The 12971-nt window shown below is 38.7% G+C and overlaps 1 long non-coding RNA gene across 2 annotated transcripts in view; it reads right to left on the reverse strand.

Annotated features, from left to right (window-relative positions):
• Window positions 1–7443: 7443 nt before the first annotated feature.
• Window positions 7444–12971, reverse strand: part of LOC148128764 (uncharacterized) — a 77477-nt gene continuing 71949 nt past the window's right edge. For both annotated transcript variants that reach the window (XR_015745825.1, XR_015745824.1), the window contains exon 3: window positions 7444–7915. This is a non-coding gene — a long non-coding RNA (uncharacterized LOC148128764). The remainder of the gene's footprint in view (window positions 7916–12971) is intronic.

The following is a 12971-nucleotide window of genomic DNA, read 5'->3' on the forward strand; positions in this document are numbered from 1 at the left end:
AAAGCTGCATCATATGCTTTTCTTCATGTACTTTCCATGATGAGGGTGTGAAAAATATTTTGTGTTCATGCGTGTCGTGCTGCTTGCGTCGAGCACGCCAAAAACTACCGGTAGCGTCTTCTTCTTTGCATTGACCTCTTGCATCTGTCACGTTTTGCGCCCCCTGATGGCAGTTAGTGAAGAAAAATCTATAGATAAGCTGCATTGTTGTACAAGCTTCAGGGTTCAAAGCATGGGAAAAAAGTAACGGCTTATAGTCCGGTAAATACGGTATATATACATTTATACATATATACATTTATTTACACATAAACCTTATTATTTTATGATTCCTCATATAATATCATTTGACACCTTTGCGTCTTTTCTTTATCCATTCTTACCAAATATCCCATATCTTATAGTATTCTCCTTCTTTGTTATTTTTCAATAGCTTCGTCAATATTCCATCTCGGCACATTCATATATCTTATTAATTATTACGGTTTCTGAGGGGGTCGCAGCCTGTTTCCAATTTTGGGCAAAGGAAATTCTAGCAGCAGTTATAATATGAAGCATTAGATATTAGTGTTTTTTATTCAGACTCGGCTATAACATGCCTAACAGGAAGATTTCTGGTTTGAGTTTGATTCTCTGTTCTGTTAGTTCCTCTAACCAGGGTTTAATTTTAAGCCAGTATCTCTGTGCTTGAGGACACGTCCACCACAGGTGAAAATATGTTCCCTGACTATGTTTGCATCTCCAGCATTTGGCTGTCATATTTGGGAACATTTTAGCTATGCCAACAATAAACATTTTATATAAGTTCTCTTTGTAGGAGACCAACAATGTTAGCTTATAATTTACTGGCCAAATGCGTTCCAAATCAATGTTGTGGCCCAAACTTTTAGCCCAAGTTATCATATTTTCTTTAAAAGTTTCCTCTCCCATTTTGTAAACCAATAGGTAATTATATATTTTACTAGTCATTTTTTTTCAACCCCTTGTAATGTTTTATCTAATTCTTGCTGTGTTGTACAGAAACCAAATTGAGCCTTATCTTTTTTATGTGTTTGGACCTGAAAGTAAGGCCACCATCCTATTTCAATTCCTTGTAGTTTTAATTGGTTTTGCGTAAAATGCATTTTTAAATATGCATCATCTCATCCGAATCCCAAACTTCAGTTTTCTTGTAGCCACCCACTTTCATGTGTAGGAAAAAGAATAGACAGAGTTAGCCGGGAAATGCTTTGTCACAAACACCAGGTATTATTTAGAAAGGCAGAAGGAAAACACAGGAATATAAGATGTAAATTTGGCTCATTGTGATAAAGAAATGCCCCAAATTGACTAAAACAAAATTGCTATTTTCCAGCTTTATGTATATTGTAGACTTTTGTGGTTATGCTATGAAAGATAAATCTACCTTGCTATTCCAATTTTGGAATAATAAAAATGAGCTAAATAAGGGAAAGTATATATAAGAGTATTCTCTTGTAATATTATTATGTAAGAGAAAAGAACTCTAATCTGGAATTCTGCCTGCCAAACAGTTGGTAACTAGAATCCAATTTCTAGAGCAGACCTGGGCATTTTACGCCCCCTGAGGCCACATCCAGCCCTTTGGCTGTCATTGTCCAGCCTACATGAGGTCAATTGGAAATTAGAAATTAAATGCAAATAATTGTATGCCACGCATGCAATACAATGTTGAAGTGACTGCTATTTTGGTTTTCAATTTATGTATGTCCATACATGCGCGCCTCTACACTTTTACAGACTTATTGTTCAGATCTCCACAAAAGTCCCAGTTTCTCATGGATCCCTTAGGAAAATCAATTGCCCCCTCCTGATCTAGAGAATATACAGGTAGTCCTTGACTTACAACCATTTGTTTACTGACCTTCTGAAGTTACAACAGCACTGAAAAAATGACTTACTTCTGTTGCAACATCCCTGTGATCATGGGATCAAAATTCGAGTGCTTGGCAAAAACTTCAGGTGTGTGTGGAAATTGGCATGTATTTACAAGAGTTGTAGTATCCCAGGGTCATGGCATCACCATTCGTGACCTTCCCAGGCAGTTTCCAACAAGCAAAATCAATGGGGAAAGCCAAATTCGCTTAAAACCACACAATTCACCTAATTGCTGTGATTCATTGGCAAAACCATGTCAAAAAAGTAGCCGACTTGCTTAGCAAAAAAAATTTGGTCCCAATTGTAGTCATAAGTTGAGGACTACCTATATGTTGTCCATCTCTAGTAAACATTGAAATAGGGTAACAGAGGTTAACAAAGACAAAGACATTTGCAGAAAGGTTTGTTGATAAGTTCTTCTTTTCCTGGTTAGTGTTCAATGACAATCTATGGAATTTTTTTACCCAATTAATGAAACTGCTATTGCTACGCTACAACAAAAAGATGTAATTTGGAAGCATATTATCCTACATGGCTTTTTAAAGCAAAATAAAAATGCAGTCCATCAGTAGACACTGCAGGACAGCAAAAAGTGTTTTAATATACAAGTGCCATTTATGAATCATAGTGCCCAGTTAACTGGAGCATTTTGGGAGCTCTCCGGAGGAGTCCGGCCATTGAATCTACAGGATTTTATTTTGGGTAAGGTTGACAAAATGCATCAGGTAAAACTTGCTGAAAATGAACAAAATCTGTCTGGATTCCGGTTTACTATACTTTATACAATATATATTTAAATCAGGCACACTATCACACTTTTTAAAAATTGCTCATTAAAGGTTCAGCTTCAGTCCAGAACGTGGGTGAGGCTTTTTACTATTTTGAGAGTAAGTGGCAAAGCAATTACCATCTGAAAATTGGCTGGAGTGTTTATACAGCACTGCAGATTTCGTTAGCAACGATGGTTAATATATGCATACCAGTTCCTTGAAATGACTTCTGACAGAGAAGTCAGCTTTATGTCTTTCCTCCTTCAAATGCATTTTGATGAAGAATCAAAGGAAGATTGTCCTATGAATAAAAAGAGAAATTATTTTTTAGAATAGAAAAACTATGTCAGAAAAAAACTAGAAACTAGAACTATTTCTCTAAGTTCTAGACCCTTAAGTCACGGTGCACTAATTTGAATATATATATATATATATATATATTCTGAATATATCAGAAAAACAGCTCAGAGATCTTAAATACAGAAAATCTGGTATACATTTGGCTCCTTGTATCTCAATGCTGGAGAAGACAGGACAGGGAGAGGGAGAGGGAGGAGAAGGAGTAGGTGGAGAGTTGTTGTTGTTAAGAAGTAAAGTATACAGTAATGTAGAGGTGTTTTAACAGACTTGGAAAAAGTTTTACTTGAAAGTAAAAGTGGACAGTCATTTATGGAAGTTATCATAAATTTTTTTACTGGCATATTTGAGAAACAAATCAGAGATAAGAATTTATCGCTGTCTTAATTATGAATGCTTATTTTAAAATTCATGAGCTAATAAGACCATGAGGGATGTTTAATTAATGCAATTCTTAATCTACTAGAACTGTACCATTCCCTCAATTATAGAAGTGCCAATAACATTCAGGCTATGGCTGTTTGTGAACATTGTATTCTGCAAATTACAAAATAATTTGCAAACAAAAATATAAGTTCCATTTAGCAGAGAGGGACCTCTAGACTAAACTTTAACAATAAGGCAACAAACTAATCAGAGGAGGAAGACAAAGTGTTGGGACTGTCAAAACATCAGGATGTTAGCTGTGATTGAATCCATCTTTTTTTTTAATAAAGTTTTATTGAGTTTTTACAAAACAAATAAAACATCTCATTTGAGTACAGCATCATTCCGGGTTATCACATTTCCATACAGACACAATTTCATATGCATATTCATCTTATGTATTCAACTTCATATCTTATTACTCTTTTTCCAACTTCTCACTATTTCTCCTTCTCTTAATTTTCTTTTATGGTTATCTCATTTTCTTCTTATTCAGTTGTATTTCTTTTACCTAAATTTCTATATCTTTTTATTCATTGTACTTAGACTTTCATCTGTCTTGTTTACAATTTCATATGTTCTCTTCCAACATTCTTAAGAAGCAAAATTCCTATGATTGCCAATCGAAGTGCAACACCTTTAAATCTTATTGTTATTATCATATGAAATCTCATTAAACATTGAATTTGTGCATTCTAAAATTATAACATTCAAATTTCTTATATCTATTTTATATCATGTAGATCTCATCATTCAGACTCTGCTTGGTACTTCCCCTTGAAAATGTAAAAAGAAAAATTCTAAAAACAATATATATATATATATATATATAAACATTAGTAAACAAAATAGTTATTCAAAATCATTCTAGTACTAGTATGAACCTTTCACGTTTCTTTTCAATATCTTTGAGAACAATTGTTTCCCTCCCTTCTTCATTATTACTTAACTGTTAATAAGCATACCATTGGATAGTCATACAGTTTTATCTTATAAATTATTTACTATTAATAAGCAAAATAATTATTCAAATTCATTCTAATAACTGGTATAAATTTCCTTATAAATCTTTCACATTTCTTTTCAATATTTTATCAATATTTATAAACAATTGCAATGTTTCCCTCTCTTCTTGATTATTGCATTAATTATAAGTAAACATACCATTACATAACAATAGTTTTATTTCATAGATTATTTACTTATTTCACTTCTAACTCATTACAGTATTCTACTGTCACAACACTATCTTTTGTACCTTTGCAGAATCCTCACTTTTAATTTTACCATTGTCTCTGTGTTTTCTAGCTGAGCAAATACCTTTAATCCTAGTACGTTTCCCATTTTTATTTCCTGTTTTTGTCCCTCATAAATTCTTTCCCTTTCTATCTTTCCCCCCTTTTTCTCATCCATTTTTTTATGCCCTTCTCTCTCTAATTTTCCCTTCTGTAGTTTTCTTTTCTGCTTCTCCTTGCTGTTATGCTTCTTTTTCAGACTATTTTTCTTTTTGGCTGTTCCCTTTGATCTCAAACTTTTAACTCCTTTTCCCCTTTTCGCCCTTATTACCACACTTTGATCATTATTTGATCATTGAAAATGGCTTCTTCTTTGTCCCGCACTTCTTCTTGCTCTTGAAGCTTTTCCTTTTGCTTTTCATAGTTCAGGATCTCCATTTCAAAAAATTCAAATATGAAGCCAAAGGATCTTCCTCCCCTTTCTGCATCTTCTTTCTGTTTTTTAAGACTCATCTTCAATTCCTCCAGAAGTGATGGCATTTTAAACACTTTTGAACAACCACCTGATTGACTAAGTAAAAACAGAAAAAGAAAGAAAAAACCAATGTCAAAAACTTTTTAAAAAAAATCACCAAATGATCCCAGACTGTTCCTTCTTGTTTCTTTCCTTTACTTTTCCTTTCCGTGGGTTACTGTATCTTTTAATAAGATTTCAGTTACAATGTATCCTCGGGAGTCTTTTCAAAGTTTCACTGTTAATCCTCTTTATTTTTCCAGGTGGCACTCCATTTTTCCATTATTCCAAGTCCCACCCTTTTGCCTCCACTCTTCTCCTTTTTAGGGCTTTAAAATGACAAAGAAAAAATCTTTATTCTCCTTTTGACACTTAGATTTCAGCTTAAGGTTGCCTATTAGTGTCAAAATAGATTAATATAAATTTCTTTCCATACCATTTGTAATTGTCAATATAAAGGTTAAAAAGGGGTTTTTTAACTCCTTTTCTCTCTCCTTTGCCACTTAAAGATCTTTTTTCAGAAGTATCTGAAAGAAGGTACTTTTAGATTCAGGGTACCTTGCTTAGATGTTCTCTGTTGTTTAGCCCAGTCTGTCCTCCTTTCCTCTTTGTCTTCCTCCTGCACAATCTTATCCAGTCGGGTTCTTCTTTGAGGTGACCATTTCTGACCACCGCTGCAACCGCCTTCGGGGGAGGGAGTTTAGACCAGCCAAGGAGGAGAGATGCAGCTCCCCTCCACTTGGCTAGCAATCTCCCCCCTCTTCACCACCTCTATGGGGTGGCTTCAGCCCCGAATCTAAAGGATCAGGGTGCTCCAGCAGCGAGCATAGATCGAAGCCGCACATGATCGCGGATTTCAGTCTGCCGCTGAAGAGACCCAAACCGGAAGTCCTGAATCCATCTTTTTTATTGTCTGTTGCACAACACACATTAAAAATGTGTGAATATGAATATTGGAAAATACTGGAAAAATGAAGAAACATTCCAAGATGAAGAGATAATTAGGAAGATACTAGACTGCGCAGAAATGGACAGACTTACACTGCAGATTAAACAGAAAGACACAGAATATTATCAAACATGGACTTTATTTTACCAGTGGTTGGAAAAAAGAGGTGGAGATTAAGAATGTAATCTATATTGTTAAGTAAATTAAATAACCCAGACAACACAATGTTTATTAAGCACTAACAATATAGAAAACCAATAAAAAAAATTAAAAAATGAGTGAACTTTTGATCCATCTTATTTACCTTTTTGATACCTTCCCACCATATATGCTCTTGAAAGAACATAGAGACATCATGAAAATGAATTAAATTAAGAATCAAGGAGCAGATTTTTATAATGATGATAAAACATTTCAATTTTATTTTTTATCTGTAATATTATTAAAAATTTGGTGTAAAGCACAAACCGAATGTGTAAAAGTGTAAACTGTAAATATGTAAATATGTGGCAATATTTCTCATAAAAAGTTTGAGCCTGATAGATTTTATCCATACTTTAACCAAATATACAATGGCTTTGATCAGGGAATTGTACAAATGTTTTAGGAAGGAAAATTGGACATAAGGGCATCAAGAAAGGGTCATGAACGAATTGGAATACCACCAAACAGTTCAGGATTGGAAAGGAAAGATAGAAGAGTTTTACAGGAAGTAAAGGCTGAAAATTCTAATCAAATTTTATGTGTGTTCTATTCTTCATAATAATTTGTCCCAACTTGATTCTTTGCTTCCACCAATAGTGGAACTATTTCCTTCCAATCTTTCCCAGCGTCAGAGAGTTCTGCAGAGAGCTAGGACTTCACATAGAATGATTACATGCCATCAAGTCAATATTGACTCTTAGCATCCACAGAGCTAGATTTTCTCCATGATGACCTATCCATAAGTTGGTCCTTCAGGTCTTCCAATAATGCACTTATCACCATTATAATGGGATTCCTCTATGCTCTTCTTCTCTTTCCTTCCACCTTTCCTGTCATTATATAATTCTCCAGGGAGCTAGATATGTAAACTTTTAACTTTATTATGTGATTTATCTATAACAAGCTAGGTGTCAAAGTCAATTTCATTGAGGCCGCATCAGGGTTGTGTTTGGCCATGGGGGCCAGGTGGGCATGGCCAGCTCAACATCAGGAGCACCTGTGGTGGTCCGAGTGCTCTCACCCAGCAAAAACGGAGCTCAGGAGGCTGCAATGGCCTCCTGCAAACCTCTGCCAGCAAAAATAGCCCTCCGTTTTCACTGGCAGAGGGTTGCAGGAGACCGTTGCAACCTCCCAAGGTCAATTTTCACTGGCAGAGGCTCCACAGGACAGTCCTTCACTGTTTCCAGGGCAGCCCTGTGGGCCAGATCTAAGCACCCCACAGGCCGGTTTTGGCCCGCACGCCTTGAGTTTGACACCCCTGACCTATAACTATATTATATATTTTATATGTGACCTGACAATTCTCCTTCACTCAATATTACCCAGGCAAGCCAACAGATTGGACACACATGGACTAAGCTATAAACTACTATGCCAACAGGGAACCTTCCAAATGTTTGGATCATGACATCCTCAGACAACATGGCCTTTGAAGCTATGGTTGAAGATGTTTGGAGAACATCTGGCTGCAAATGGTTGTCTCCCATGATCTTCTGCATCCGAGCTGTGACATCCAAGATGTTTCTAACTGCATGTTCCAGCCTTGAGAAGAGATTCCTCCAGCCTGAAAAAAAAGTCCTTATTATTTATTTATTCCTCTTGTATTTAAGAAGTTAAATCCCCAGAGCATCTCAACTGAGATCAAAAGCGAGCTACCAAACTTCACCTGGCACACCTGTGCCTTATGACTTCTTAATTACCCGCCTTGCATTCCCCAAGCAAGAAGGCAGTGGGGCAGGACTCATTTTCACCCATGTATAAACCTCTGAAATGCACTGAAGGTAAGAAAACCTTTCCAGAATGCCCGGGGTGTTCACCAGTTTAGAATAATCCCACAGATCTTGCACCTTATGCATTCCTGGACTACTTCTTCATCTTCCTTCTCTTTCTTTCATTTTTTAGAGAAGGGAACCGCCATAGGATTCTCAAGCTTAAAAGTTATGATTGCTCATTTCTGGGAATTTCCATCCATTACCACCCCTCCAGCTAACAAAATGGCTCTGTGGAGGCTTGTACCCTATTATCAAGGGGCAGGCAATTATTATGGATTTGCACTAGATTTATATAGGGTTGTCGAGTGATCAGAAAGACCGTCATTGGCCTCTTTTGGATCCTGTTATCCTGTTGTTACACATTGGTACTCTTTGACCTAAAGAGATTCTTAGGTAATTTCACCCATGGCACTAATTAGATAAACAAGTAAACAGCTTACATAATTGTACCCCGCAAGCCTATGTCTTAACTAAAGCCTGGATCAAACTTCTAGTTCTCCTTGTCCTTCTGCTTTTCTAATTAGAGCCATAGTGAAATTACCCAAATAATATAGTAGCGGTTATTTAACTTGTTTATATTTTAAATTAACCTGGCTAATATGGGAATAATGAGAAAGCAACATAAACCACGGAATCTAGCAGATGGACCAGAGGAGATGAGCCATATTGATGAGGAACAAGATTAGGATTTCAACCCTCTTGGATGTATAATTAGGACCATGAAGCAGAAACTTCCACTGGACTAATCAAAAATTGTAATAGCACATGGGGATGACCTTGAGGAATAAAGGGAAGAAATGTTGCTGAGGAAATAATCACACAAGTGAGGCAGGAGTCACCAGTGACTTAATAGTCAGAGAAAGAAATGTAGAACGGACCTGCCCTAAAGGATCAGATTGTTAAAAGTGAAAGTGTGAGATTTGGATTTTCAGACTTGCAAGATTCTGTTAATGTAGCCTTACAGTAAAGTAAAATTAGCCATCTGGTCATATTTCCTGTCTGGTTAACTTAGAAGGACTAATAGGGACTAGGTGGGTTGACCACAAAAATCCACAAAAATATCAAAAGCATGGTTGAATTTCTGATGGACCATCACCAACAAACCATTGAAACCAGATTCTCCTTCTCACTGTCTTTCCACTTCGGTCAATCTTCTGGTTTTTTAAATTATCTTGCTCACATGAGGCTAAAGATTTTTATACTGAATAATATGCAACCTATTTCTGCATGCAGGCAATTAACAAAGATCCATGCTTGCTCTCTTGTAATGCTTGCTTTGTTATTGAAATAAAAGCAGTGAAACTTAATTTTAGATTCTGGGCTTCTCTCTGAAAATCACCAAAAGCCCAAAAGAAGATACTGGTAGTTCTTGATTTACAACCATTCATTGTGACTGGATAGAATAGAATTGAAAAAAAGTGACTTATGACCATTTCTCACACTTACAACCATTGCAGCATCCCTACAATCATGTATCAAAATTTGGATGCTTGCAACTGGCATGTAATCATGACTAAGCCAGGATTCACAGGTTTATATGGTTGGTTAGTTCAATGTTTTCAACACATTGAACTAGCCAACCATATATCAGCCTCTGAAATGGTCACTAAACGAATGGTGTCAAGTACTACTGTATTACATAGATCATAAATATTAACAAGTTTTTTTTCCCAATCTAATGATTTTGAAGTTAGAATTTGACATGGTAGGAGTCCCTACGGATTTTACTCTGCTACGTTGCCAACTAGAGGGGACATTGCTCATCTTCATTTCAAAGCCATTGAGCCAGTGCCAACCCGTGCCAGCATGACATCATGGAGCACTGTTACTTTCCCACTGAAGTTGTACCTATTCATCTACTCACATTTGCATGCTTTCCAACTGCTGGGTTAGCAGGAGCAGGTAAGGACAGGAGGTCAGCCCTTTGTTTGGCAGTTAGGTCTTAAACCTGAGCTGCCAGCTTTCTAGTCTTAAATACTGAGCTATTGCGCCACCCATTTAACATGTTACAAATCATATTCTAGCTCGCAATCCCACCTTGAATATTTCTACCATGAATTATTTCCACTTCTTCATTCTTCCAAACTTTTGAAGGCAGCTCTATGACTGTGTTGGTGCAGACCTGGAAATACCAAAAACTAACAGGAAACACCACAGGTCAATCAGTATTTCCTTCTAGCTGACCAACGGGAGCATGTTAAAATGGCATTCAATTGAAGTCCCTCCTTAATCAACAAAACCCATCCACTCTCCCCACTTCATATAAAAAAGAAATAAAATAAATAGCTAATACTCTATGACCCCCTCTATGTGAATGTATATATAGAGTATATTGGAAGTCATCCCCCGCCCCAAAAAAAAATCTGAGCATTTATTATACAGATAATTATCCTCAACTTAAGTCCAGTCAAGTTCCAATGGACCTCCCAGGGGTACGTAGGATGCATCTGAGGTTCTGATGGCCACTCCCCATGGTCATGTGACTGCATGTTGGATGCTTGGCAACCAGCCCACATTTATGGTTGTTTGCAGAATCCAGTAGATCACATGACCACAGTTTACAATGGTTTTGCCCAAAACCGGCATTTTCCATTTCAGTAAAAGCAGCCCATAGCAAACAACTGATTTACTTAATGATTCCCCTCTCCCAAAAAGGTTGTAAATTAGATAGGTCATGTGGATGACCTATTTTATGACCATCACAACTTACAACCATAGTAGACAGGCTCCATTATAGTCGTAAGTCAAGGACCATTTATAAAGAAATATCTGTTAAGTTGCTGAGTCTCTATCCTTCTATTGGATTTTAAAGCCTATTGTTAATTACAGGGGTGAAAGGATAGCATGCTGATAATTCCACATTTCATTATAACTTTGATTTATGTTGCTTTAGTTCCTGGAGGAAGGAGATAGAAGGGCATCTTAAGAACAAAACAGATGCACTGAAAAGGATGCTGACAACTATTTGGCTGAGCAACAAAAATCTTCTCATCTTTTTCTCTCCCTCCATGAAAAGGAAGGGGAGGGGAAAGGAACCGCTAACAGCTTCCCCATCTAAAAGCAATCCCTCTGAAAAGAAAACGAAAATATAATATCTGACTGGATTCTTGCAGAAAAAAAACAGAAAATAGAAAGATCATCTATTCTTGGGACATGTTTTGGGATAGTAGGGAGGATTTGCAAAAACTGAAACATCTCAGATGAATTTATTTTAAAGCAAAATGAGAAAGTGTGTGTGTATTTGTCTGACTGCATAACCACACAATTGGTAAGCAATTGAAAGGGAACTGATAAAGATAGAAGCATAAACATCGGTTGTATCCCAGGGGCTCAGAGAAAGCAAGAGTTCCCGCCAATTGGATAACAGAGGACCCGCAGGTTTTGCAGAATTTCGAAGTAGCTGAGATAGAAGTTGATCTGGTGAGCTTCTAAGAACAAAAGACACTGCGGGAACACATATGTTCCCAACTGATTCTGAAACATGAATAGAAAGGGCTCACTTTCAGGGGTGGGATTCTACCGGTTCGGACCGGTTCTATAGAACTGGTTATGTTTCTGCGCAATTTGGAGAACTGGCAAATCGCACCACTGGCTGGACCCGCCCATCTCCACTCACCCCTCCCCGCCCAGTCAGTCCTTATCGTGCATGCACAATACAGCTGCCTGCAGCCTGCTTTTGCCTACCTGCCACGCCAGCCTTTGCTCCCTGCCTTCATGATCGGTGAGTGAGGCTCTGCAAGCAAGTCTAGGTCACCTACCTGTCACTGCAGGTCACCTTTCCCCCCCTCCCACTTGCCTTTGCTGGAGAACACATGGAGCAGCTCTGTGTCGGCTCTGGCTGGGTCAGCAGCTGCTTCTCTCCCCTGCTGGTCTAGCTGGGAGAGCGAGAGTCTCTTTCCCGGCACAGTGAAATTTAGCTTTGGGTCTTGCAAGTCCCCATCAGGAAATGGCTCTGGGCGGCGGAGAAGCAGCCAAGTTGAACCCTGTTCCTCTCTGCCACCCAGAGCCGTTTCCCGAAGGGAGGGGAACTGGCCGAACCCAAAGCAGCAACTCCTGGTTGCTAAAGTAAATTTTGCTGTGCTGCACAAGACAATTTCCCAGGGCCCCGAAGGCAGGTCCTCCAAGAGTGCCACCGCCGCCACTCTGAAGCTCCGCTTTGGGATGGATCAGTAAGTTCTTACTTTGTTCCCTGGGAAGGGCTCCGTCATGGAGGGCTGTGTCTTTGGGCCAGGTGTTTTCTGTTGGGCCTTCTGCCTTGCATGGGGTAGCGGGAGGAGGAAGTGTGTCGTGGGGAAGGCTGCCTGCAGTTCTTGCAGCCCAAGCCGGGAATCCTGAGGTGTCTGCAAGCTTGCATTTGTATGAAGTTGGACCCCCATAACTGCGCTGGCTGGGAGGACATTTGCCCCACATGACACTGCTCACCTGCCTGGCCAGTGTGTGTCAGAAGAGAGGGAGGAAGAAAAACTTGCCAAGTCTTCTCCTCCTTCTCGGGCATTCAGGCAGAGCATGGACATGTGAGGCTGGGACCTTCTGTGCACGGGTGAGTCCCTCTGGTGCCGTGCACATACAAGTATGCATGGCGTGTTCTGTGTGTATGCCCGAGAAGGAGGAAGAGTTGCCAAACTTTTCTTCCTCCCTTCACAGCATGAAAGCAGCCGCTGCAGCCTGTCCTTTTAAGGTACTTCAATGCAGTGGGGTGTGAGGGGGGACAATAAAGGGGCAACTAGGCCATAGGAGCTGCCTTCCGAGCAGCTCTGCTATGAAGGGAAGAGAGGAAGAATAATTCTTCTCCTCCTCCTTGGGTAGAGCATGCACACACGGCACCGGGAGGATCTTCTGCAAGGAGTC

The sequence above is a fragment of the Notechis scutatus genome, chromosome Z, assembly GCF_049901735.1.
Source record: "Notechis scutatus isolate UNSWTSFEM ecotype Mainland chromosome Z, rNotScu1.2, whole genome shotgun sequence".
In the NCBI taxonomy this organism is placed as follows: Eukaryota; Metazoa; Chordata; class Lepidosauria; order Squamata; family Elapidae; genus Notechis; species Notechis scutatus.